At 41.7% G+C, this 27410-nt stretch overlaps 1 long non-coding RNA gene across 2 annotated transcripts in view; it reads left to right on the plus strand.

Annotated features, from left to right (window-relative positions):
- LOC131512232 (uncharacterized) overlaps positions 1–27410 on the plus strand; it is a 115959-nt gene that overhangs the window by 12713 nt on the left and 75836 nt on the right. For both annotated transcript variants that reach the window (XR_009262043.1, XR_009262042.1), the window contains exon 2: positions 22075–22159. This is a non-coding gene — a long non-coding RNA (uncharacterized LOC131512232). The remainder of the gene's footprint in view (positions 1–22074; positions 22160–27410) is intronic.

Consider the following 27410-nt stretch of genomic DNA (forward strand, 5'->3'; position numbering starts at 1 on the left):
GGCTGAAGTCGGACGCTTAACCGACTGCGCCACCCAGGCGCCCCTTTTACCATCTTTTTAAATTCCTTTTCACTCTTCGAGCTTTTATCAAATCCAGCTTCCTTCCCCATCCCTCTATCCAAACCTGTTCCACTGACTAAGCTCACCAATGATCTCCAGGTTCTTAGGATCTCCAGGTTCTTAGGTTCAATGGACACCATGCCGTTTTATCTGTCAGAGGTATAACACAGAGTTAGACATTCTATACTCATCTTCGGGGAAACATTCCAAACTTTTACAACACCTTTCCCACCGGGTTTCCTTTTAACTGGCTGACCAGAGCTTTTGTGTTCTCTTCTGAAGATTCTCCCTCTTCTTCTACTCATCTGTTAAATTTTTTTTTTTTTTTACTTGACACACTTCTCAGATGATCTTATCCATATCCTGTGCACTGATAACTCCCCAAACTGAACCGTTGCCAAGAACTTTCTACTAAGCTTCAGACCCATGTACCCATCTGCCTACTTGACATCTGCATGTATGAGTTTCATAGGCCTCAAAAGGAACATGTGCAAACTTGAACTTGTGACCTTTCCTCTCAGCACTTTATTCTTCCTGTAGCACATGACCCCACCATCCAGTCAGTTGTGCCTGTGAAAGCCCTAGTTGTTGTTACCTGTCGTAAGCACTCTTCTTCTTGTCTGCCTAGCATCCATTGCAATTAGGCTCAGTGGTATGATACTTCCTGAAAATACTGAGAAGTTCTCTTCTGCTGGAGTTGCTACCCTACGAGGCAGTAGACCTGGAGCTCCCAGGTGCTGTCTTGCTACCATGAGGAAAAGAGGAAAGCCAAGGCAGCAGGTATACAATCCGAAAGGGACCTGCTCCTAAAAACATCAACTGAACTCCTGGATCCAGCCAGGTCTGAAGCATCTGATCTACTTCTAGGAATTTACACAGACTTGAATCAATCCGTTTGCTTTGAGGCTTAAGCTAGTTTGAACTGGGCTGCGATCGCTGTACAGAAACAGACTTATTATTGCCTTTGGTTCCTCCTCTTCCCACACCCCTCCCTCGCCTCTCCCCATCCAGTCAGTCCTCAAGTCTTTTTTACTCCAGTTTCGGGTTAGCTAAATATCTGAGAAGTCACTCGCCGGCAATCAATTCCACCCGTCATTCTAGGCCAAAGCATTATCTCAGCTGGACAATCACAGTGGCATTCTAACTGTCTCTTCAGTATACTGCCCTCACAGCGATCAATGTGATCTCCGTAAAACACTAAATCTGACTAGGTGTCTTCCCTATTGAGAGCTCTTCAATGCTCCCTCTTGCCCATATAATTAAGTCTAAAAGTCATTCATGTGGCCTTTGGCCTCTGAATGGGCTAGCCTCTGCTTAGCTTTCCAGCTCCATCTCATTCTGTTTTCCCTCTGATTCCAGTGAGGCTGGTCATGACTCCTAAATCTTAGCACTGCTGCAAATGCTGTTTCCAGCACCTGGAACAGTCTTCCTCCCAAACTCTCCTTAACTAACTACAATTTAAATGTTACTCCTCAGGAGAAGGCTTCCCTATTAAACCTGGCCACTTTCTTCCCTGAGCTATCTCTCATGCCCCAACACCTCATATTCTATACTTTGCCTTCTTAGCGTTTGTATTTGTCATCATTTAATAAAGCATTTAATGTTAATGATTCACATACTGTCTAACTCCCCCACTAGACTCTAAGCTCCTTGAGAATAAAGACCAGGCCTGTTTTGTTTATAACTATAGCTTATCACAGGGCCTGACATCATTTTGATTGATTTCCTCTGTTCTGAGGGTGGGGGAATGGGAGAAGAGGGAGAAATTAAAGAAAAATAGAGATGTTTGATCAGGCTTCCAGATTTCATTTTAAGCTAAAAACTTCAGATTGAAACAGTTGACCATCCATTATGCCATTAAAGCAGTATCTTTTGCAGGGGAAGATAAGACCGAATGGAGAGATTTCCTAAAAGTCTGATGTATGTAAAGAATAAAATCTGAAAGAGAAAAGGAAAGAAAAACACACAAAATCTCATCCTGCCCTCTTCTCTTCAACAAAGTTTAATGAAAAAAAAAATAATAATAAAGAGGGAAGGAATCACACTAGATTAAAGATTTTTAAGGGACATAATGACTAGGTACAATGCAAAGTCCCAAGTTGGAGTTCAGTTTGGAGAAGTCAACTATAAAGTGAATTTTTGTGGATAAGCAGGGGAAATTTGAATACAGACTGAACTTTAGATCAGAGGAAGATGTATTGGCAAAAATACATAAAAATATGTATTTTCCGTAAAAATATGTGCACGTATATTTATATGTGCGTAGATTCTAGATTCTTTGGCTGGCCTAGTAATTAAACCAGCATAAGACAGATTCATAGGAGAAAAACACGTTTAATTTTGTATGTGCAGGAGCTTCACACAGACATGAGATGGTCAAAGGTGGCAAATCAAGGTTTGTATGCCATCATGAGCTAAGGAGAAGGGTGTAGGGTTTGGGGGCTTCACAAGGAAGGGAAATGATTCATAGGAAGATTGGAAAAGCATATGTTTGGCAATCAGGTGTTTGCCATGCCATGCAGAGAAGTGTTTCTGACGTAAAAAGTTATCTCTGGTAGTAGTGCTTTTCCTGGTACAGACTCCCTATCTAAATTTTTTTATGGAGTTAAGGGAGAGGTAAAAAGCTCTCTTTTCTTTTCTTTTCTTACTGAGAGAGAGAGAGAGAGAGAGAGAGAGAGAGAGAGAGAGAATGTGCACACAGGGGAAAGGCAGAGGGAGAGGGAGAGAGAAACTTAAGCAGGTTCCATGCCCATTGCAGAGCCCAGCGTGAGGCTTAATCCCATGACCCTGGGATCATGACCTGAACCAAAATCAGGACTTGGTGCCCAATTGACTGAGCCACTGAGGCGACCCTAAAAAGCTCTTCTTGAGTGTGTTAGGTCTTGAATGCCTTTAGTTCAAATAAGCCGCATGCCAAAATGGTACATTCTGGCTCAATATCCCTGAACCCCATCAAAGCACAGAAACAGCTTTCAGGATATAGGCACAGGTGTGTTAACAGTGGTAATTGGTGGGTGGTAGGAATATGGTGCTGTAATTTTCTTATTTTTCTTTATCTGAATTTATAACTTTCTATAAGGCACAAACATCGCTTGTGAAATAGTAAAAACTGCGATGTGAGTTAATTTTAAAAATATTTAAAACAGGCTTACACAGACTCAGATTTTTACTGAAAGCTGTCCAGGACATTTTTTCTGTGTCCTCCACCTTAGCAATGTAGAGTGTGTCCCAACTTCTGAATTGGTCTCAGCAGGAAGGATTAAAATTTTTAGCAGTCCTTGAACTGAAAGTGAATCAATCCGATATTGAGCATGCATACATTTTCTGCTGGCAATGTCAGTAAACGACCTCCCCATCAGTAGCAAGAAAAGTTGCAAGAAAGCAACTTTACAACAAGGTGCTCACTTAATTACCAGGCAATGTTGAAGCGGCCGTTTCCTGCTCTAATGGAAAAATCCAGAGTACATCAACTCTTAAAGGTAGTAAGTACACAGAGTATTTAGAAAATGCTGAGTTCCAGTGCTACCTGACAAGGGGAGGAAAGAGCATTTTGAAGACATCTGTAAAAGACTAGAAAGGTCACCACTGGACACCATTGAACAGAGTATCAAGAGACTTGTATTCAAGCCCCAACCTTACTCTGAAGGGATTGGAAAAGTTCCCAGCTATGATAGTCCTCATGTTCCTTATCTGTGAAATGAGATCTAAACAAAATCTGAAAACTTAATTCCTTCACAACCGTGGTTTATTGGATAACAAAATACAATTGTTGGACACTAAGCCACAACGTTAAATACACCACGAGAATTTTGCTAACATCCCCTTTAATGGGTTCTCACATTCGGAACAAGTTGCCTGCAGAGGGCACTAGTCCGTTAATAACATCTACTTTTTGAATCAGTTTGACTCAAGATCAGGAAGGGTCCTGCTCCACATCATATATCCAAAACTTCTTTCTTATAGAGGAGAAAATTGAGGCCCAGAGAGATTAGGTTACTTGCACAGAATCACACAGATAAAATTGGCAGAGCTGAGTTAGAATAAAAAATTCTGATTCATGCTTAAAAAAAAAAAAAAAAACAACAACTTATGGAGATCTAAAACGCGAGTTGCATTAATCGCTCATTTACTAAATCACCTTTCCTGAAAACAATAACATCACTATCGCCAGAAAAAAAGAAAGGCACTACCCCAGAAAAACTACTCTTGAAGATACTTTGCTTGAAGATATTTCGTTCCAGTGTCACTCCTCAATAACATTGTTATCTAGTGAAATTCCCTAATTTATTATCATTTTGCTGATAACCTTTTTTTTTAATGCTTATTTATTTATTTTGAGAGAGAGAGAGAGAGCACACACACATACACAAGCAAGGGAGGGGCAGAGACAGGCAGAGAGAGAATCCCAAGTAGGTTCCATGCCCTCAGCATGGAGCCGGACACAGAGCTCAAACTCACAAACCATGAGATGGTGACCTGCGCTGAAATCAAGAGTCGGGTGTTTAACTGACTGAGCCGTCCAGGTGCCTTGATAATCTTTGCTATTTTAATATTTCTTTGCCAAATGTTTATAGCCCTCAAAATGCACTGGGGGATAGGAGGGTGTATAGGGCTTTTTCCCCCTCCCGGTCCCATTGATAGCAATTAATTGTCAACCAATGGGCTGGATCTATGTCATTCCTCTGTTAAGATTATGCTACTTGACTGACATTGTGGTTCCCTCAGGCTGGTGTTCAGTTATTTCAGTCCTCCAATGGTCAGCTTAGATCTAGCACTTTGCCAGATCGTCCATTCCTTGCCAACATTCCAGAAAACGGTAAATCTGGTCAAATACTGTACGTGGACCCAGGCTCTGTAAAACCATGACTAGGATGTGTTTGATATCTTTGGGTTTTTTGGTTTGTTGTTGTCTTGGGAAAGAGATGTATAGGGTGTAGTACATGCTGTAGCACAGGAATTACCAACTTTGGAGCCCAGTAGACATAGGCTTAAATCCTGCCTCCATCCATGTATCAGTGGGTTCTCCTCAGCAAGTTACTTTGACTCTATGAGTATCAGATTTCCTATCACGGTATTTATCTTATAGAGTGAGAATTGAATGAGAAAATTATATGAAGTGCCTCAGTCTGCACGTGGCACGGTACAAGTGAGTCTCCCACTTGTAGCATATGACCTGTTTCAGAATTAAGAGAGAACAAAGAGTAGAAGTCTACAGTGTCCTAGATTCAAGGTCATTGCTATTAAAGCAAGGTGTTGTCTTTAAAACATACCGTGGAGAAAAAAATAAATAAAAGTAAAAAAAATATAAGTGAATAAAACATACCATGGGGAATAGATCAGATGAATATTCTAGTGGATGAGTTTCAGAAAAGTAGCTTTGAACCTTCCTCAAGTTCATCAACTTTCATAGCAGTGACATTACTAAACTATAGCCTAAGTCACCCCACACATTTTTACGGTGACCAAAGAGCATGCTCAGTTAAGAATACGGGTAGAGGAATTTAGAACACTTAGCCACTCTCACTCTCTGATATTTCCAGGGTGCAGAGAGAGCATGTCAGCTGATTTTTAAACTCAGGCTTTTCTTAGAACTCATGGGAAAGACGATGAGGGAGGACCCCAAAGCATGATGGTCCATGCATAGGTATACAGCTGCTGTGGTATTTCTTCACAGTTTTGCATAGTTGGTTTACACCCACTGGATGCACGTTAAGTTCACAGCACTAGACATATATTATTTCATTCAAACTCTGCCACAACCGGATGGAGCGATACTATTATTAACTTTAATATGTTGATGGAGAAACCGAGGTTTCAAGCGAGGGTGTGGCTCAGCCAGGTCACATAGCTAGTAGTGCAGTGAAACGAGGGTGAAGCCCTCGCAGGGACTTCACCTTTGCCTCTGTGGTCTCTTCCGTATTGGCTCTTTCTGAATGTGGTAATTGTAGGCAAAAAGGCAGGTAGCAGCCTGAGGGAGGAAAAAACAGGAAACTTAAAAAAATCCACCAAGGACCCAAACCATTTAAATCCATACAGTCTTCACTGACATGGCTTTACTATTCTAGGGTGCTCATCAGCCTAAGTTTAGTGTTCCAGAAAGCTATGGCCCAGGAAGGTAATAGTTACGAATAACTTTATTGTTCATTCCAGGAACTTCCCCAGAGACCCACTGATTGAAAAGATCACAGGATAATTTTACATCAATTTGAGCATTTTCAAAGCCCTCACCTCAAAATCTTCACCTTGTTGAGTTCACTAATCCTAAGGATTGTATTACCATCCTCGCCCAACCCTAACCAGACCTCCCAACCCCTTCACTGAAAGACACCCATTGAAAGAACCAGACTTCGCAATCTGAAAATGTTCTCAACCTTGACCTCCCCATTCTAAGCCCCTGCTAAGACCGTCAAAGTAGTGTTCTCTGTTACCTGTTAAGCAGTGGCTCTCAACTGGGTCTGATTTTCCCTCCCAGGGAACAAGACATTTTTGATAGTCATGACTGGGGTGCTAGAGGGTGTAGGTCAAGATTGCTGTGAAACATTCTACAATGTACAGGGCGATCTCCCTCCCCCAAGAAGGCATTATCTAGTAACAATAAGTTATTCTGATAATATTTTGAGGAGCCAGGACGTGTACCACTAATTAGTAATATCTAAATCGGTTCTATGAAGAAGTTTCCCAAACTCTGAACCATTAAGTCTGCATTGTTATCCTTCATTGCTATTGATTTCTGGTGTCCCTGCAAGTTTGTGAACTCTAATCCATGGTCCCTATCCTTAAGAAATTTCATCCTGAGAGTCTACCTTATAGACATATACCTGCCTTTCTTTTATGGGGCTTGCTGTCTCCTAAAAAAAGATCACCTGGTGGTTCATTTATCTTTAATTTCTACACTTCGTGTTCTGTACAGGCAGTTTGAATTGATGAATTTGAGACCACGGCTTTTTGAGGACATGTCCTCCTTAGCTATCTTAATAACTGCAGAGTTGCTGAAGTTGTGAACATGGCTTTCACAAACAGGAAGTATGTTCTCCTTGCAGCCAAATAGCATGAATTCAAAGTAATAGAGAATATTGAAATTAGTACTTTGAACTTCACCTTTTCTTCTAGAGATTTCCACTGATAACAGTATTTCCTTAGAAGTGTGTGTTTGCAGTTATAAGATCAATTTGTGACCCCAAAATATAAATAGTCTACTTTTCCTGCTTGTGGTGGGTAAAAGGTAAAGCCAATATATATATATAAACAGTTCAAAAACTGGTATTACTTAAGTCTTGAGATATTGCGCAATAATTTTTTGAAGACAAGTAATGGGCTTGGATCTTGAGGACTTAAGGAAGTGAAATACCAGCCCTCACTGTGGGCATAAGAGCCAACACTTACATTGTTGAAATGAGGCCCAGGATGATCTCAGCCTGTGTGGAGACTGTATTGATGACCCCACAGTGCCTTTGTATGAGGCAGCAAAGTCTCTGTCACCAGGAGCCTCAGTGAACCTTCCCAAAGCTCTCAAGCCCATCACAGAAATACTGCCTGTCTTAAACTTGCTTCAGGAAGGACCCAGGAAGTTTTCATTTTTTAAAGTTCTTGTAATGATATGAGTCTTAAATCTTGCAGGCGCCCACTCAGACCCCCAGGGTTGCTATAAAGATAATGTCAAAGACCAAACATTTTAGCCAAAGCAGATGCAGAAAGAAATCTTATCTAAATTGCCGTTATCTGGCTACAACAGAGCCTCCAGAAAATACAACTACCGTTAATCCCCCTCCCGGGGAGTTTCCTGCAAATTCAGCTGCCATGGGGACAGACTGCCCATTCCCAGTAGCACCAAAAGGCACAGCAGAACCTTCATGCCTTCCTATTAAAGCCCTGGGCACCACCACTACCACCCCTTTGTGATATTTTGCTACATGAACCTTTTTATCTCCGGCTATTGAGTGGATTTCTCATCACTGAGCATTTCCACCTGCGTGCATAGATTATCCTCGTCTTTTCTCCTGATTATCTATTGTCAGTTAATGTGCAGGCCCCCAATGACTAGACACAAGTTAGAAGAAGAAAAGTTTTCCTCTGACAGTTTCAGTGGTGATCAGAGACTGCTGCTGAGATCTGAGGACCTCTGACCCAGCAGACGGGTAAATTTCCTTACTGGTGCTCAGGGTCTGGTTGAGCAATAAGCGTCGCTCCGTTTCTTTTCTTGCCAAGACTCAAATTAGCAGGAGAAACCACTTATACAAACTAGCTCGTTGTATGTTGTGGCTCTTGGTTTGAGTGCTCTTAGGTCCTTTCCCTCGCGGGGATGGCTGTTGTGTCCCGTGTGTCTTGTTTTGTGTCCTGAGAGCTTGCTTGGTTTGCATCTAGGGACAGCATTCACTCTCTGGTTTTCTGTCGGCCTGGGAGTGCACATTTTTGGAGCTGTGCTCAAAAGAGGCTATTAGGTTGGAGGCATGGGAATCTGTGGTCTGCAGGCAAGAATAAGAGTGGGTACCCCCTTTGCTGCTGGTGTCCGACTAACCATTGCTGGCTGTTAGAGGGTTTGTCTTAAATCCAAATAAAGGATCTTGGTCCATAATGCCTCCTCCTCTGTTTCTACATTGCCTTGCTAGTGCGGGGAGGTCCCATTCCAGCATCGTCTGCCTGGTGTGACAGACAGGAATGTCTGTGGTTGGAGGCATCTCATTTTGGGGGGCTGCAGAATTGGAGACACGAGTTTACACGAACACCATCCTCATCACCTGTTGGAACGAGCTTCTTTGCTTTCCTTCTCTTTGGCTAGCATCGGAAGTGACTTTGGATCGTGGGGCTTCATCTTCCCCACCCTTTGGGGGATGCCTCTTGTGTCCATGGCCAAGTCGTAGAAAGGCTTATTGGCTTTGAGTCACACTTTGAAACAAGTATCCCTTTCGAGATCTTAAATCACCGTTGGCCAGACAGCAGATCCTTTGTAATTTTTTTAATGTTTATTTGTTTTTAAGAGAGAGACAGAGCATGAGCGGGAGAGGGGCACAGAGAGAGAGGGAGACACAGAATCCGAAGCAGGCTCCAGGCTCTGAGCTCTCAGCACAGAGCTCGACATGGGGCTGGAACTCACGGACCACGAGATCATGACCTGAGCTGAAGTCAGACGCCGAACCGAATGAGCCACCCAGGTGCCCTAACAAAATTAAATTTTTTTTAAACATTTTAATTTATTTTTAAGAGACAGAGTACAAGCAGGGGAGGGGCAGAGAGACAGAGGGAGACACAAAATAGGAAGCAGGCTCCAGGCTCTGAAGTGTCAGCACAGAGCCCGACACAGGGTTCAAACTCATGAACTGTGAGCTCGTGACATGAGATTAAGTTGGACCCTGAACTGACTGAGTCACCCAGATGCCCTTATTATTATTATTATTATTATTATTATTATTATTATTATTTTAATTTGAGAGAGAGAGAGCACAAGTGAGGGAGAGGGGCAAAGGGAGAGGGGCAGAGGGAAAGAGAATCTCAAGCAGGCTCCATGCTTAGAGCATAGTCTGAGGCGGGGCTCAGTCCATGACCCTGGGATCCGACCTGAGCTCAAGGGACTGAGCTACCCAGGTGCCCCCAGAGCAGTTACTTGCAAAGGTTACATCCTTCTCCTCCCTCTTTGAGAATGCAAATCTTCTACACCCCAGAACTGTCTTCTCAGAGACCTGAAAGCCATCTCTCTCAAACACAAACATCCGAGGAAATAACTCTGGCTGTCAGCCGAGGGGTGCTTTCTTCTACTTGTACTACTGCTTCCTGTCATAAAATGTGAGAAATTTATTTCTTCTCCTGATAAGACCACTGTTCCCCCTTAGCAAACCCACACTGCCATTTCCTCATCACACCCAGCCTCTCAAAAGTAACGTCTCAGTCCCCTGAAACAGTCACCTGAGGCTGAACTGTGCGCAGCCTCTGTGTGATTACACATCACGGCAGCGAGAAGGAACTTGAAGATCTGTCCCGCAAATATTAAGAAAAAGCTTTAGCCCTTATATTGAACAAATAACATTCCACACAGAAACGTAGTTTGAGTAAAAAGTGGGGCAAAGATGAAAACGAACCCTTGTATGAACTAGTGAGTTTTTGAATGTCTGTGAGTGTAAGGTCTCTATTTGTATCTGTGTATTAGCTTACGTGTGCCTAGGTATGCATGTTACATAATGTCGTATTTTCTTGCCTCTGGAGGGTATGCCAAATTCATTTATAAAATTCCTTAAAAGAGTTCTGTTTTAATTGGCTTGGAGAAAAAGAAATACTTAAATAAATTAAATATTCCTAAAACTGAGAAACACAGAAATGAATCCAAGTATTTTTCAAGTTCACATCATTTGGGTAACTCTTTGGTAAATAACATCAGTTTAATATTGCTGGCTTAACAAAAACAACTGTGTCTTCTGAGTTAACAGCCCTATGATGCAAGCATGTATTTTTAGGCTACTTGAGTTTATTAATTAAATACGCTAATATATTTACTAGATGTTGAGGAGTGTAAAACTTTACAGATTTGACTTTAATCAAATTTAATCATTGCTCTTATAACCTTCAGTCCAATCATAATTGTGTTTCAGTGTATAACTGCTTAGAGGTAGTTTCCGAAATCTTTTTGGTAATTTGAAACCTTAAAGCTATCCTAAGTTTTGTTAAATGACAGATATTCATTGAATAGCTACATCATTTTTAGATAAAAGGCCGAGCCATTACTTACTGAACATAACTTTAAGTTTATCTACTTTGGGCTTCTTATTTATGCGGAGAGATTAAAGATATTTGAATCTATTAATAAACATGATCTTTTTGTCACATTGAGAAATTATACTATGAGGAAACATATGCCTCTAGAAATTGTGAGATAATATGTTGATAAGTATTCTAATTTAACTACACAATGCTGGTATATGACAGTTTACAATTGTCTACTTCTTAGTTTGCAAAATAAAAGTTATTAAGGATTGAAAATTATAAACAATATATGTAAATTAAGCTACAAGAAACAATAAGGGTGAAGAAATAAAAACTCTGAATGCCAAGTGTTTAAGGAATGTCAGATTGTTTTTGTTAAGGAGAAAAAAGTAATTCTGTCCTAAAGTCATTGTTTAAAGATTGTTTCAGAATGAGAACGGTAAAAGTGAGGGACAAAAACATGAATGGATTCAGCAAGATGTAAAGGGTTGGGGACTGAAGGTTGGGACAGCGCACAGAGAGAGAATCATATCTCATGTGGTCAAGCTGGCTAAGATTGAATGGATTTATTATAAGGTTTAAAATGAATTTTAAAATCAGTATGTACCAGTGCAAAGCCAGAATTTGGTTTTCTCTCTCTTAAAAAGATGAACTTTGTCGGACTATTGGTCTATTCTTAATAAGAGATTGTGAAAGGTTTCTTTTACCTTTTTTTAAAAAATTATTTATTTAAATCCAAGCTGGTTAACATCTAGTGTAATAACGGTTTCAGGGGTAGAATTTAGTGATTCATCACTTACATACGACACCCAGTGCTCATCCCAACAAGTGCCCTCCTTAATGCCCATCACCCATTTACCCCATACCCCACCCACCACGTCACCAGCAACCCTGTTTGTTCTCTGTGTTTAAGAATTTCTTATGGTTTGTCTCACTCTCTGTTTTTATCTTATTTTTGCGTCCCTTCCCCTATGTTCATGTGTTGTGTTTCTTAAATTCCACATATGAGTGAAATCATATGATATTTCTCTTTCTCTGACTGAGTTACTTCATTTAGCATAATGCACTCTAGTTCCATCCATGTTGTTGCAAGCGGCAAGATATCATTCTTTTTGATTGCTGAGTAGTATTTCATTGTGTAAGTCTTCTTTTTTTTTTAATTTGTTAAATGTTTATTTATTTTTGAGAGAGAGAGAGACAGAGCATGAGTGTAGAAGGGGCAGAGAGAGAGAGAGGGCGACACAGGATGTGAAACAGGCTCCAGGCTCTGAGCTGTCAGCACAGAGTGCAACACGGGGCTCATACTTGGGAACAACGAGATCATGACCTGAGTCGAAGTCAGACGCTCAACTAACTGAGCCACCCAGGTGCCCCATTCCACATCTTCTTTATCCATTCATCAGTGGAAGGGCATTTGGGCTCTTTCCATACTTTGGCTGTTATTGATAGCTCTGCTGTATACAATGGGGTGCATGTGCCCCTTTGATCCTTTACCTTTTAAATAACCTACCTAGGAAACAGACTCTGTGTTTTATTGAAATAATTTCCAGTGCTTTATTATGTCTTTGATTATTTTAGAAGCCCAAGTCTCTTTTTCTCCCCCCTCAAAAAACTGACCTGTGATCTTGTTTAAACAGATGTTCAAACCTTTGACATTTTGGACAACTTCCTAAAATCAAATTCTAAATGAAGTCTCCTTGACCTCAAATTGACAATGAGACTTTTCAGAGAGTCCCTGGAAAATCTCAAAGGATTTTCCTCTTACCTTGCTAAAAGAGATGTAAACTAACTTCCTAGAAAGCTGTTAATGCCCTCAATATCCATGATATGTCTTGATATAATGTTATGAGCCATAATTCCAGTCATTATCCTAAAAATTTGTATGTCACATAAACAACCAAATTTCTTTGTCAATTGCACTATTTTTTTACAGTGAACTTTTGTCAAACTTTAACAATGGTCATTGAAATTTTTTTGTCATTCACAGATAGTTATTGTTGTATTCTGGTGCTTTCCTAAGACTCTTACAGTTAGTTACAAGCTAGAATACTTTGTGTTCAACAAAAGGGATATCTCAGAGAACCATAGAAAGGTCTATAACAGGTACTCTGGGATACAGGCTTCTCATGGCATTGCTTAAATAACCTGGAGAACATAGCTCTAGAATAAGTGAGGATTTCCAGAACTCTAGGGGACAAGCTGATGAGTTCATCAAATTTCTAACCCAAGATCAAGCAGAACAAGAATTAATTACATGGGACTGAATGAACAGATGAAGAATGATTATAATTTTTATAGTTTTGTTTGGAACCACTGCTGATTCTTTAATGTTTTATTTTCTGGCTATAATTTCTCTTTGCTATTTTCTAGATGTTTTCTCTTTTCTCGTAAGCCATTTGTAATTCATAATTTAGTAGGTTGTATCTTTGTAAATTAAAGTGAAACATTTATCTTTTTCTCCCTACAGAATTCAGAAACTCTTATTGCATATTCTTATTTTCATTGCAATATAATTTTTTGAAATTTCAATAAGAATTTATTCTCCTTATAACAGGACATAATTGAGAAAATTGGTTTTATCCCCAAGGCTTTGGCTGAAATGTCATATTTGCAAATAGTATGATAGAATCAGATATGACTAGACGGTATTAAGGAATTAAGATTGGCTTTATGGAGTCAATGTTTACAAAGTCCTCTTGAAAAAACTGGCCTGTTACCTGGCTTATAGTTTTCCTAGTCTTATAGATGAGTACAGAATGTCACTCTTTGGTAGGCCCAGGAACTTTAGAATATTTGGTGGATCTCAAGAAAAGAGGAAACCACCCAAATCTATAGGTACTGCAAATGAAGTCTCATAAGTTCTTGGCTTGGCTTATGAGCATTAAGAGGGATTTAAAAGTCTAATCTGAGGTTCCTTACAATAGTTCCAATAAAGCAAACATAAAAAGGCCTATGTGGTCAATTACCACTCACCCTTGCTCCATTTATGTAAATGATCAGGCCAACTTTGATGAGTCTAGGCTTATTTTGTCAACATGACTAATCTTACTTTGATTATCTTTGATTAAGATGGTAGAGAAACACTTTACGTTTCAATGAAAAATAATAACCCACCTTTCTGTGTTATCAGGTTTGGGTCTTGTTCATTGTTTTTGAGCTGTTTTTCACCTCTTTGCAAACTGTACCCTGCTGTCTTGCTTATTTTGTTGGTGATTAATGATTGCAATTCCCCCCCCCCCCACCCCGTTCTGACTTGGTATCACTGGGAATTAAAACAGTCTTTTTCCTGAAGCCCTCCCTGCAAGCTGAAGCTGGACACCTTGATATAATTTGTAAGCATTTATCACCCCAACAATGGAGGCTGCTCATAAACACCAGAACACCTACATCTTGCATGCTTTGCTCCAGGAAGTAACCATGACCATGGCATTATCATCCTCACTAAAGATGCTTTGAACCCAACACCTAGAAATCTTGACTGGCTCCCCTCTTGACTCAGAACCTGCGTTCATAGTCTGCTCCAACCATTATTCTGTGTTTGTTTTTCTTTCCCTCTGTATACCTTGCCTGGAATCTTTAATTAGAGTCTTTCTCCACAGCAATCAACCTAGCTGCTGCTGCTTTTTCTTCTTCTTTTTCTTCTTTTTCTTCTTCTTCTTCTTCTTCTTCTTCTTCTTCTTCTTCTTCTTCTTCTTCATGAAACTTCTAGGGAAGTTTCAGATGGAGAGAATGTGGGGCGCCATTCAGACTTCCAGAGGTGATTTTAAAGTGAAAACCTTTAGGGGCACCTGGGTGGCGCAGTCGGTTAAGCGTCCGACTTCAGCCAGGTCACGATCTCGCGGTCCGTGAGTTCGAGCCCCGCATCAGGCTCTGGGCTGATGGCTCGGAGCCTGGAGCCAGTTTCCGATTCTATGTCTCCCTCTCTCTCTGCCCCTCCCCCGTTCATGCTCTGTCTCTCTCTGTCCCAAAAATAAATAAAAAAACGTTGAAAAAAAAAATAAAGTGAAAACCTTTGAGCTAAAAAAGATACAGAAATAAATCTTATTTTAACTCCTCTTATCTGACTGAAGCAGAGCCTCCACAGTACACACCTGCCATTAACCCCCCTCGAATGGGAGTTTGCTGTGAATTCAGCTGCCTTAGAGACAGACTGCCCATTCCCACTGGCATCAAAAAGTACCCCCCCCCCCCCACCCCGCCAAAAGCCTCTTCTTATCCTTGGCTGTTGAGTGAGTTACCCATCACTGAGTTACCCATCACTGAGTAGTACCATGCGTAGACATAAGCAAACCTTGTCTCTTCTCCTGTTAATCTACCTGTGGTCATTAATTTGCAGTTTCCAATCACTGGACCCAAGTTAAAAGAAAAAAAAACATTTCCTCCCAACAGTCTTCTCCTTGCTATTTACAATAGACTGCTCCCTGATGAAAGCAGCACTGCCCTCACTACAGAATTATCTATTCTGGTACATTTGTGTGCACATGGGCAGGTGTGTATTTACAGACCTGGCAGCTCAGCCAGGTGACTGAGTGTTCTTAGGAATTTCCTTTGAGAGTCAAAGCTTATTAAAGCAGAAACACTTCCCAGAAGATCAGAAATCTGTCTGCAAACCAAGCTCATTCCCTTCCTTGTTGCATCATCAGGCCAGGCAGCTTAAAATAAATCGTCTATTAAAAGTCAACCAATTACCAAACTCACCTTCCAACACTTCCAGTATTAGTTTTGGGAAATGTACTGGAAGGACTCCTTCAATGGTAACTTGACCATGCTCTCCCTGATGACATTGTCTTGGAATGTTGGTAAACTTCTTTCGGCGTATGCTTCGGGGAGAAGACAGTTGTCTAAGTTAATGACAGTCCTTAATTGGAGGCAGTTATGAGCCTTGGTGTCTGGTAGACTGGGCTCATCTCCCAACACAACCACTTAGTTTTGCAGCCTTGAGCAATGCTTTCACTTCTGTGAGGCTGCCTCGGTTTCCTTCTTGGCAAAATGGGGGAAATAACACTTAACTTGAAAGATTTGGGGAGAGGATAAAATGAGAGAAATGTATTCGCAAGTGCTTACTTTTCTCCCTGGCTTCTTTAAGGTGCTTTTAAGATCACTTGGGACATAGGATTATCACTCTGTAGGCAGCAGTGACACAGCTCTTCTCTATATTGTAACATGTCCCCTACTCCAGTTGCTTACTTTTCCACGTGTATTTTCCTATTTCCATTATTCCTGGAAAAAGATCACACAACTTCATATGGGCAGAAAACATATTCAGTCTTTCTATGAAAACCAAATCAAAATATTTAAAGAGGAGAATATTTTTGGTCATTTTCTAAATAATAATAATTAAAAAAAAAACCTTTTCCTGTTTAGTTTCATGAAGTTTTCTAGATTTTCCTCTAGCTTGGGTCTGGTGGGCACAGGCTGATATGGAGTCTGGATCACCTTCTCTTTTCCTTTTCTTGAATGTATAAATCTCATTAGAGCTGGCTCTGCCCACCATGACCTGGCTCTACTCACCATGACGAGCCGCCTTGAGTCTGGACTGACTGCATTGGGCAATAAACAGGCCAAGATCTTTCTGGTCAGGGCTTGGCAGCATGAATTAAAGAAGATGCCAACATTGTTGCCAAATGAATGGCTTATATTTTCCATCTTGGTCTTTGAGGATGGCAACCATGCTTCCCGTAGTGCCCAGTTGTGCAACAGATGCCAGAGGCGCTGAGCCAGAGCAAGGGCCTCGGACGAGGTTAGGTCTTCCTGATGTGCCTGGGCCTCGGTTGAGCTAGCAGACATATATGTGTTCAGCTTGAATAATCCACTATGGCAGCTTAGACTAAGACTTGCTAGACTAAAGCTGATAAAATCAGAAACAGAGGCTAAGAGTGGCCCTTGGCATAGCAAGAAGGAGTCGGTCCGAAGGAGGAACTTGAGCTGGAGTTGATGTAGAGATGGGGTGTGGTCATCAGATCAGGCTCAAATGAGGGAAGATGAGTAGTCAGGTAAGGCCATAGCTTGGACACAACTGAAGACCATAACCAAGATCATTCCGTTTGCTTCCAAAGGGGCATGTGATGCTGATGGAGGCTTCGCATTTACCAGTATGTGGCTTAGAGTTTCTCTTGCCATCTCCACTATAGGGCAATCAATCTGTTTCTCTCTAAAAACCAGTTCAAGGTGGACCAAGACAGGGAAAGGAGGATTTTGATTCCACTGGGACAAAAGCTGAATATTCTTCGGGCCAGGGCCACTGCATCTTTTCAGATAAGCAGTTCTGTTCCCTGAGCTGAAATATGATGCAAAGATTAGGATTTTCTCTGTGTTCATAGGGCATGGATAAAATGGAGAAATGTATATGCTTTAGGCAAAGTGTTTTTTAACTTCTATCTGTGTCCATGTAAGAGTGATATCTTTGGTGACTTTCAAGAAATCCATCATTTGGCTAGTTCTCCTGTCAAGGAAACCCATCTATTGCGTGAATGCTTACCTGACTGTAAGCATTTCTATTTATGATACCCCAGAAATGACACAAATTTTGGTTAACAAAAGTAGGTATAACTGTCACAGATTATAAATAATTGAAAAACCCCTTGAGATGCCTTAAATAATTTGTCAGCCCAGACCTGGGGTGTTTTTGTTTTTGTTTTTGTTTTTGTTTTTTGACCTGTGCTTGGTCCCTCAACCCGGTCAGGAGCTTATAAAACCCTAGGGATTGGCATACAGTGGGGTAGGGATAGGAGAGGAGGTGAATGATCAAGAGCTACTCCCATGAGATCTCTGGTCTTCTTTTGCTGGGGTGTCTGTCTCTCAGGGCTTTCTATACCTTTCAGAACTTTTTCCAGAACTCCTGCAAGTGTCCTACATCTTCTAGTGAAATATCCCTGGGCTAGACAGCCAGTGAGGTCCTGCCTTGCTGTAGAAATATGAAATGAAGAAACTTTTATTACCTCTTTGGTAGTGATGTTCACACACAAAATGAGCACTGTGGGTCTGCAGGAATCAGGATTCTTATGCCCTGGAAGAGTGCCATATCTTTCCTGAGAGCTTTCATCTATCCCTACCCTACGGCAGCCATTACTGACCCAACACTCTGTGACCCAGCCTCATTTTAACCAGGTGCCCTTCCAGAGGGAGAGGCAGCCTTCCCAAATGACCACACCCTATTTCTCTAAGGCTGCCATTTGGATTTTCCCTGATTAAGTTTCGTGAGACTCTAGAACACATTATATACACTAAGTACAGAAATTCAAAGTCTGCCTATGATAGTTTCTTCATTGGCAAATGAAGCCTCAGTCCTAGATATAGGAACAGTACCCCCGAAAGAAAGAAAGAAAGAAAGAAAGAAAGAAAGAAAGAAAGAAAAAACTAAAATAAACAAAAATCTTTGGCTTCTTCAGGGTTCACATATAAATACAGAGACCTTGAATTTTCAAGAGAAATGTCTTGGTACACATCAAAGCAAGGTAAAGTGCTTGAAGCTTGTAATGGATCCTGGAGTGTCTTCAGAATCTGAGGTAACATGCAGTGTAGGGTGAGGGGAAATTTTCACGTATCTCTAGCCCATGTGAAAATGATCTCATCTATTTGGATCCCGTCCACCTACAAAGCACTCCTTAGATTGAATTATCCAGGTGGTTGCTCTATCTCTCCAACATAGTATCCATGCATATAAATTAACACCAAGCATGATGCCATTTTTAAAAATTGAATTTGAGCTTTTATAGTGTTTTGAAAATCTGCAGTTTGACTTCTATTTCCTGGAATTTTTCATTTTTGTAACATTGTTTTTTAAAAAAAATCTCTCAGTCGATTTGTGCGGCTAAGCTCCCCCGGGAATAGGCTGACCTCCAGCAACATCTCACTCCACCCCCAGTAGGAGCTTGAATAATGACTGAGTGACAAAGTGTCTCATTCAGTTATTATTCAACTATATTAAATTGCTAAAGTTGGTAATTGGAGCATATCTTATTACAAAGGCAAAAGTTCAACATTTTTCCCCAGGCACAATAGGCTTGCACATTTAAAAACTTCTGGTCTGGTAAGGAATAGATGTTAGGACATGGAGCATGCACAGATTAAATAGGGAAAGATATATTAACCAAACCCGGGCAAAATTACCAGGCATTACCTTGAACATAGCATTCTCAAGCCTCATATCAAGGGGTGAGAGAGGAAACGTAGAGGGGAATCTTGAAAATACATCAGTATTCCCAAGCTCTGTTAGGCTTACACAACTGAAAAGCTATCATTTAAAATAGTAGAGACTTAGGGGCGCCTGGGTGGCTCAGTCGGTTGAGCTTCCAACTCTTGATTTCAGCTCGGGTCATGATCCCAGGGTCGTGGGATTGAGCCTCATGTTGGGTTCTGTGCTGAGGGTGGTTATTTACTGGAAGTAGTAGTGTCTGGGGCCTGGCTGATAGGTCTAATTTGCGCTAAAATGGTCCTCCAGTGAAGGAGCCATTTCCCTAAGACAATAAGAGCTCGGATGTGGTCACCCCAAGTCTCTGCTTCAAAGGACAAGAAGTAAGTGTTGGGGACATGACAGAATTCATAGTATATGATAGTATTCCTCAAAGGTGCCTCATCAGAAGATTCATTTGGGGCACCTATTTAAGAATTTAGATTCCCAGATGCCTTCTCTGGAAATCGTGAATACTAGGTCTGGGGTAGGCCTAGGAATCAGTATTTTTAATGAGTATCCCCATAATTCTTCTGGCAAGGCAAATTTGAGAGACACTATTCAACCAGTGATACTCATTCAAGATATATTTTTTCTTTTATTCAGTTATTTAGCACTTGCTATGTTATTTCTGAGAGCACTATCCTAGATCCCCTACATCAAAATCATCTGGAGTGTTTGATTAGAATCCAGATATTGGGTCCCATTCCAAGCCTACTAAATCAGAATCTCCAGGGATAGGACCTAGAAATCTGCTTTTGAAATGGGCATTCCAGGGATGCCTGGGTGGCTCAGTCGGTTAAGAGTCCGACTTCAGCTCAGGTCATGATCTCGTGGTCCGTGAGTTTGAGTCCCACATCAGGCTCTGTACTGACAGCTCAGAGCCTAGAGCTTGCTTTGTATCTGTGTCTCCCTCTCTGACTCTTCCCTGCTCACACTCTGTCTCTCTCTCTCTCTCAAAAATAAACATTAAAAAAAAAAAGACCATTCCAAGTGATTGTTATGTAATATAATTTGAGAATATCTACTGTGTGTCAGGCATATAGCCTGTCTCTTCAAGTTACCTAAGTCATCTATTCCCAGGTGAGAGGTATCGAATGCAAAATCAAACATTTACTTAGACAGGGTTCAGTAAACAATGGATGTAGGAGCAGTGGAAAGGGTGAGGGGAGACAGGCAGCTCTTCCTGCTTTAAATTGCAGGTGTGCAAGTCCTGTAGGAGCAAGAAGGGAAACTGCCCTACAGATGGAGTGGCCAGGTTTTGGGGAACATGGGAAATGTAAGGGAGGCCCAGGCCCCTCCAGCCTCTGGAGCCTGTGGGCTAACCACATGCCTGGTTGGAGTTGACCGTGCAAAGGTTCCACAATCCCAGGGTCAACTGGTAGAGCACTGACGAGAACTCTCACTTGGAATTTCCTGCCAAAGCTTCAGCCCTGCAGGACATAAATATACTTTACTTTTCTCCTTTCTTCTCCCATTTCCTTGGTTTTGTTTGTGCAACAGTAATGGAACTTGCCCAGGCATTGTTTCATTTTGACAGCATATCAAGGTCTGTTCTGAATTCACTTTCTCCACCAGAAGTCTATGGAGTGTTCATTGTTCCTATGGACTTTTACTGATGCACAATTGTTTTAAAAATAACTTGTCCAAAGCGTATCTGGAGAATAATAAATAAACTTATTTTAAGTGAATTTTGGCTGATGATACCAATTCTGATTTCTTTGCTTGCTCGTGAGCATGAAAGTTCAGGCAAATGCCCTTCTGATTTTGAAGGGTAAGAGTCATAAAAAATAACACTAATAATGAAGTCCTCAGGAGTCTTGTGTAACTATAGCTCTAGCACAGAATTTGAAGTAAAAAAAATCTGAATGAACCTCATTTTCCTCATTTATGAAATGGGAATCATGAGACCTGCCTGCTTTAGCTACCTCATGAGGTTTGCTTAAAGTCCCATGACTTTTAGCTTTGCAACTTGGTAAACTATAAAACTTTATACCAACATTGATTGTCAGTTTTAATAAATTTTTTTTCTTGTCACTGTGCCCTCCTCTAGCTTCAGATATTATTGAAACATTTTTAGATAGTATGGATCAGCCTAAAATAAAGCACTAAAAAGACATAGGAGTTTGGGGAAAGGGTGCTTGCCATTGAAATTATCTTTATTACAGGCACAATTATTTGGACCAAAGTATTATATTTGCTAAGGTCTGGGAAGGAGGAAGTATAATCCAAATAGCAAAGGTCCCAGGGACAAATGAAAGGTACTTGGAAACTATGGTGCATTGTTTTGTTCTTCTGGAAGGCAAAACATTGCCAGGATGAAGACAGAGCCCTTCCAAGTGCGTGATGAAATTTACTTTATTGACATTATCAATAAGGATGTATTTATGGGAAACAAACATGAAATACAGCTCACACTTACAGACTTGGCAGGTAAACACAGGGAAGTGGGGTGTCTGATCATGAGGCTTAAACCTTTGGGCTTATTTGGCATGGGTCTCATGCCTGATTAGCTGTGTGATTATTAGGTAATTATCTTCCCTCATAGGTCCTCAACTTTCTCATGCATAAAATGGGCATAAAACTGTTCATTAAACATAAGAGCATAGAGTATGTTTTTTACTGGAAGTAAAACAGTGTATGCAATTAATTACCAGATAACGAACATTACTTCTTACATGTGGGTTGAAATCAAGAAAGATCTATGACAGAGTTTGCAAACCACAGAGTTGCACACAGGCCTCTGTTTAATATTTTGACTTGTGTGATATGAATATCTTACTTTTGATTTTCTGGGTTTTTTCCTCTTTCAAATACGGGCATATATATCTACCCTGTTGTCAGATCATCAAAAGTTAAAATATGCCCCCCCCCCCTCCGCCCCGTTTGGGACAGCAGATGGAAATGGAGCTTCATCATTCTGTATCACCTCCTCCTTACACTTCCTAGAATCTTGTGAGAAGAAAAGAGGAGTTCTGGTACATGTGATGCAAGTTCATAAAATTAATGGTCATGCCCTAAATTCATGCGTCTTACAAGCTGATGAATCATTGCTGGTGCCTGCAGAAGTTTTGTAACTGAGAAAAAAGATTAGTATATTGATTGTTAAAGTTGCCAAGTTGACAAATCCAGATGACGACGAACTTTTCTTTTAGGATTACTTAGGAGTCCTAGTGTGTTTGAAACCAGAAGGAACCTTCGAAACCATCACCTGATGGATGAGATAGCTGGTGCACAGAGGTAAGTTGTAGCAGCAGTAATAAGAAATGTTTATTGAGTGTTTGTACTCCATACGTACCAGACATGATATGCATGTATTGTTTCATTTCATGCCCAAAACAATCCTCAGAAGTGGGTGCTATTATTAATGTCATGGTAGAGAGGTTATGGGTCGTTTATACCACAATGAAATGAAACTGAGGTTTGGAGAACTTAAGCCACGTGCTCAAGACTACACAGCTTGCTGTCTGTCCTGAGCTGCCTTGCTGTCTTAGTTCAAGCTGCTCTAACAGAATGCCATAGACTGGATGGCTTAACCAACAGAAATTTATTTCTCACGGTTCCAGAGGTTGGGAAATCTGAAATCAAAGTGCCGGCCAATTTGGTGTCTAGTGGGAGGCCTCTTCCTGGTTCGCAGACAGATGCCTTCTTGCTATCACTTCACATGGTGGAGAAAGATCTTTTCTTAAAAGGATATTCATCCCATTCCTGAAGGCTCCACCTTCATGACTTAATTGTCTCCCAGAGGCCTCACCTGTAAATACCATCACACTGGGGATGAGGCTTCAACATACAAATTTTGTGGGGAACACAAACATTCGGTTCATAGCACATGGTGAGAAAAAATTTTGATTATTAACATTTATGGAGTACACATTATGTGCCAAACGCTGTACGTGGCACTGGGAACACAAAGGTAAAATAACGAGATATGGCCCATCTTTGTGGTACATACAGAGCAGTAGGGGACACAGGCACGAATTAACGGTCACACGAACACATAATTACAAAGTAGGAAAAGTGGCTTTGGAGGGAAAGAGTAGGAGTTGTGAAAACAGAAAATTTTGTCCAGTCTGAGGAATCACGCTGGCTTCTCAGAGGATAGAACCACTGAGCTGCGCTTTGAAGGGTGAGCAAGAATTCACTAGAACAGTTGGAGGAATGTGAGAGTGTTTCAGACTCGGAGAGTGCAAGTGTAAAGACCCTTGGCTGGAGCACAAAGAGCTGGGGTAAGGGTGGGAGGTGATGCAGAGACATGAGAAGTTGGCAGGGGCCAGATTACCCAGGGCCTTGAGATGTTTGGTCTTTATCATGAGAACAATGGCTTCTGGAATTCTCCTCAATAAAGGTCACCAGTGTCGTGGTAGTCACCTAGTTTTACAGCCTTTCGCCAGGTTCCTTCCTCCACACATGTATGGAGCACCTGAGAGCAGTAGACTTAGGTCCCATGGTCTTCTAGTTTTTGGTCCTCCAGGAACCTCTGGGATCTTTCTCTGCTTTACTCCTTTTCCATCCCCTTAATGTAAGACTGCATAGTAAACTCTTTAAAAAATTTTTTTTAATGTTTATTTATTTTTGAGACAGAGAGAGTCAGAGCTTGAATGGGGAAGGGTCAGAGAGAGGGAGACACAGAATCCAAAGCAGGCTCCAGGCTCCGAGCTGTCAGCACAGAGCCTGACCCGGGGATCGAACTCACAGACTGTGAGATCATGACCTGAGCCGAAATTGGAAGCTCAACCGACTGAGCCACCCAGGCGCCCCTATATAGTAAACTCTTTAAAAATGTGTGTGGGGAGCAGGTTCTCAGTATGTATTCTTGCTAATTTTTCCAAAACCCAAATGTCACATACTATATTGACTACATTTAGTGAGGCCACTTACATTTTTGGAACACAACTATATTTTTAAAACTGGACTTGTCAAATATTTTGTTTTCTTCCACGTACATTAGTAGCTCCAAAACTTCTGTGCTATTAAGATCTCACTTGGGTTGAGGAGGCATTCCTCTATTGCTACTACGCTTATTGGCAAAAATCATTTTTCACCCATGGTCTGGCTGCTGAGTTTCCCATTAGGGCTTATTTCTTTAGACTAAAACGTTATGCAGTACGTTAAAATAAGTGAATAATCTGAAAACATGTAACACTTAGATTATCAGTCACGTACACCGTAATGAAAATGACTTTCCAGATCTTTTCCATTGGGCAAGTTTCCACGGGGAGAAATGGAGGGAAAGTTCAGAAGGTGGTTGAGTTCTTGGGTAAGGTGGGAAGAGGAGCTAAGAGGGGTCTGGAGGACGGAGGGAAGCCGTGGGGTAGAGATTCTGTTCTTGGAAGTTGGCAACTTTGAACAATGTCAACTCTTCTTTCTTCCCCCTTCATAAATGCTATTTATTTATTCTTTGGTAATTATCCAATACAGTGAGTAAATTTCTGGTTAAAATGTTTACTGCGGTTTCCTTTAGGCTGTAATTATTTGAGAACTTTTGATTAAAAATAGTAACATGAAATACAAACATTTAACCCTGGCTATATAACCAATTGTCCAAATAGACTTAACATTTTTCCACATCTATTTTCTACTCAAATATGGCAGAGCATTTTAAAGGAACACTGTGCCTGAAGGCATCATTTGGCTTAATGGGAGACGCTACTTTGAAAAGCACATTAGCTAAATTCGACAGCAGCATGATTCAAGATGATTGACACTTGAGAGTCAGCATCCAAGTTTCTTTCATGACGAGTAGGGGGAATTCGGCTTCAACCGAACATTTACTTATCAGTGTTTGTGCTACTGGTTTCCAGGCAGTGTATAAATTACTGCTTGCTTGCATGTGGTACAGAGAATCAAGGCAAATCCATCTTTTAGGAGGCAGCCGGGCTCTACCTGATTTATTAGTTATGGTACCATTAGGCCGACTAATGGGAGGGCTCAAATGGAGACATGACAAAATGGCAGCTTAGTGCTAAGTCAGGAAGTCTCTGGAATTCCGCTGTACCGTGGGCTTATTGCTTGGCTGGAAGGAAATATGCTGAAGCGGTTAGAGCGACCCGGTCTTTCTGTTCGAAACTTGTATCTCCAGTGGCGCTGAGGTAGTTTCTCGAGTTTTCTATTTCGGGTTGGGCAGCATCATCCCAGGTGTTGAGCCAGAGGTAACTGCTTTGTGGAGTTTCCTTCAAAGCCTGTTCGAGGACTTTGAACAGTAAAAAGTGTCTGATGTTTGGGGATCGCTTGCATTGTTATGGATACAAAGTGATTCATCCCTCTCCCCACCACAACAGCCACTTCTGAACAGACAGAGGTAAAATGGGTCACTATGTCAGAGATAGCCTAGGAACAGAGAAAAACTCAGGGCAGAACTAGCCAGATGGAGGGCAGCTGCAACACAATGGTGGTCAGAAACTCACTTGATCTCCACTTGGTGGGTGCACAGGGCATCTAACGGAAAGTGGGTAAGAGTCATGGGCACATGCAGGACGACCGGTGGAAACATGCAACACAGATGCTTCTTTCTTAAATGGGAAATGGTAGCTACAAGGGAAGAGCGTGTCCTTCCTTTCTGCGGGAAGCTGACCAGTTGTCATATGTCTCGTGGAATGCAGAAGGGCAGCACCTAGCTCGTGTGGTGCAGGGTGAGGTAGAGGAGGAATTGAGAGTAATTTCATGAGATAGTTATTTGGAAAGAAAGGTCACTTGGTTTATTTGATCAGATTGTAATGATGCCATTTCGAAATCATCTTGCTGTTTCCCCCGCTTATCAGCCTCCTTTTTCTCAACCCAAACCATATGATTCAACCAGAAATTCTACTCCACAAGCATTTGAAGAGGCCAGAGGTGAATGGCAGGGGAACGGTCTGAGGGCCCTCAGCGCCACCACTGCCCCTCTCCCTCTGCACTTTACAAAGCACAAAGTCCTCGGAGGGAAATCAGACTCCCATAAATCACCAACAACTTTTCTGAATTTGTTATACATACTGCTATTTTCCAAGTACATCGGGTGTTTGCGGTGAGGGGAAGTAGTCCAGCACTGGCGGGGGTGAGTGGGGTGGGGAGGGTAGCTCACTGGGCTGCACAGGGTACAGTCACAGGAAGTAAGACAACTTCCGGCCCCATTTGCTCTCTAAGTACCATGCTATGTTATGCCTGGGTAGCACGATTTCCCTCATGACTCTCAGTATCATGACTTTCCTGCGTTGACTTACCCCTCTTCCCTGGAAGAAGAAAAAGGAGATAAAATTTGGGGAAGAGGTGGAGGCAGATTCCCAGAAGTTCAGCGAAGCACCTCAGTAAAGAGGAGAGAGGGGGCAAGGTCAACATCAGGAGGGGCTTCCTGACTCCCTTCCCCCATGACCCTTAATGCTCTAGCTCAGTGTGCTCCAGCCTCCAAAGCTCCTTCTTCCTTCCTCTCTCACTTCCCCCTAGAGATCTCCTGTTGGCAGGAGCCAACTGTTAGATTTTACCCCGTTCTCATAATTTAAGGAGACTGAATTCCTGCTTGGAATGAGACAGCTGAAGTTCAACCTCCCCTTCCTACTGTTAGGGAATTAGAAGTCTAGCCAACAGACAGAGCTGCCTTCAGATCAGTGTGGAAAGAAAGGCAACTGATTTGTCGTTTGAATATGCACAACGGAGCACATGCAGATAAGTAGCTCGCAAGACACCACAGCACATATGATTTGTGCGGCAAGGCAGAAGCAATAGCAATGGAATATCTGTCTCTTCAAGAGGCAACTAGGTGTATCTTTAAGGTAGGCTCCCAGCTTAACTCCAGAGGCATGTGGTTACCCTTGAGGGATCACGAGGCCCCTGACCTTGAACATATCTCTGCACTGTAACACTGGAGACTGGGCTTATCTAGTCCCCCGAGAGACCCGTTTGCCTTCCAGAAGGTTAGAGCAAGGGTTCAGGCCCATTCCCTTTTCAAGGAGACCCTTACTACTCCTAGTAACAGCACAAGGGCACTGACCCGCGGAGTAAACCTCTAATATGGCGCCTCTCTTAATTAAAGATCATCCTCTTCTTTCCATACCTCCATCCCCGAGGCTGCATGCTGCCATTCATTGCTTTTCTCCTTCCACATCACCCTTTATCTGAGTGCTTTATGTGGGGAGTCGGGCCACAGAGTAGTTTTGTCAAGGGACACCACCCTTGGGCAGAAGCAGTTCCCGTAAACATGAAGATGCCCGTTCTCTGGGGGCCAGGGGCAGGAAAGCCATCAGATTAAAGGACCCCATACTACACTGACTTTAATCTGCTCACTAGAGCTTCCAACACGAAGAGGTAGGCAAAGATTCCCTTTTGTCCCTTAAACCAAATGTAAATCAGCTCCACAAACTTGGAGATCGAGTGCAAGAAGCAGGCGAGGCCTCTTTATCACTGCCAGCTTAAATTTAACTCCTAACACCTACCAGTGCATCTCAAACTTGAGTTGATGCTTGCAATGCCTATTTAAAGTGCACACTTCTGACCCATTTGTCTAATTCAGCTTTGG

The sequence above is a fragment of the Neofelis nebulosa genome, chromosome 1, assembly GCF_028018385.1.
Source record: "Neofelis nebulosa isolate mNeoNeb1 chromosome 1, mNeoNeb1.pri, whole genome shotgun sequence".
NCBI lineage: Eukaryota > Metazoa > Chordata > Mammalia > Carnivora > Felidae > Neofelis > Neofelis nebulosa.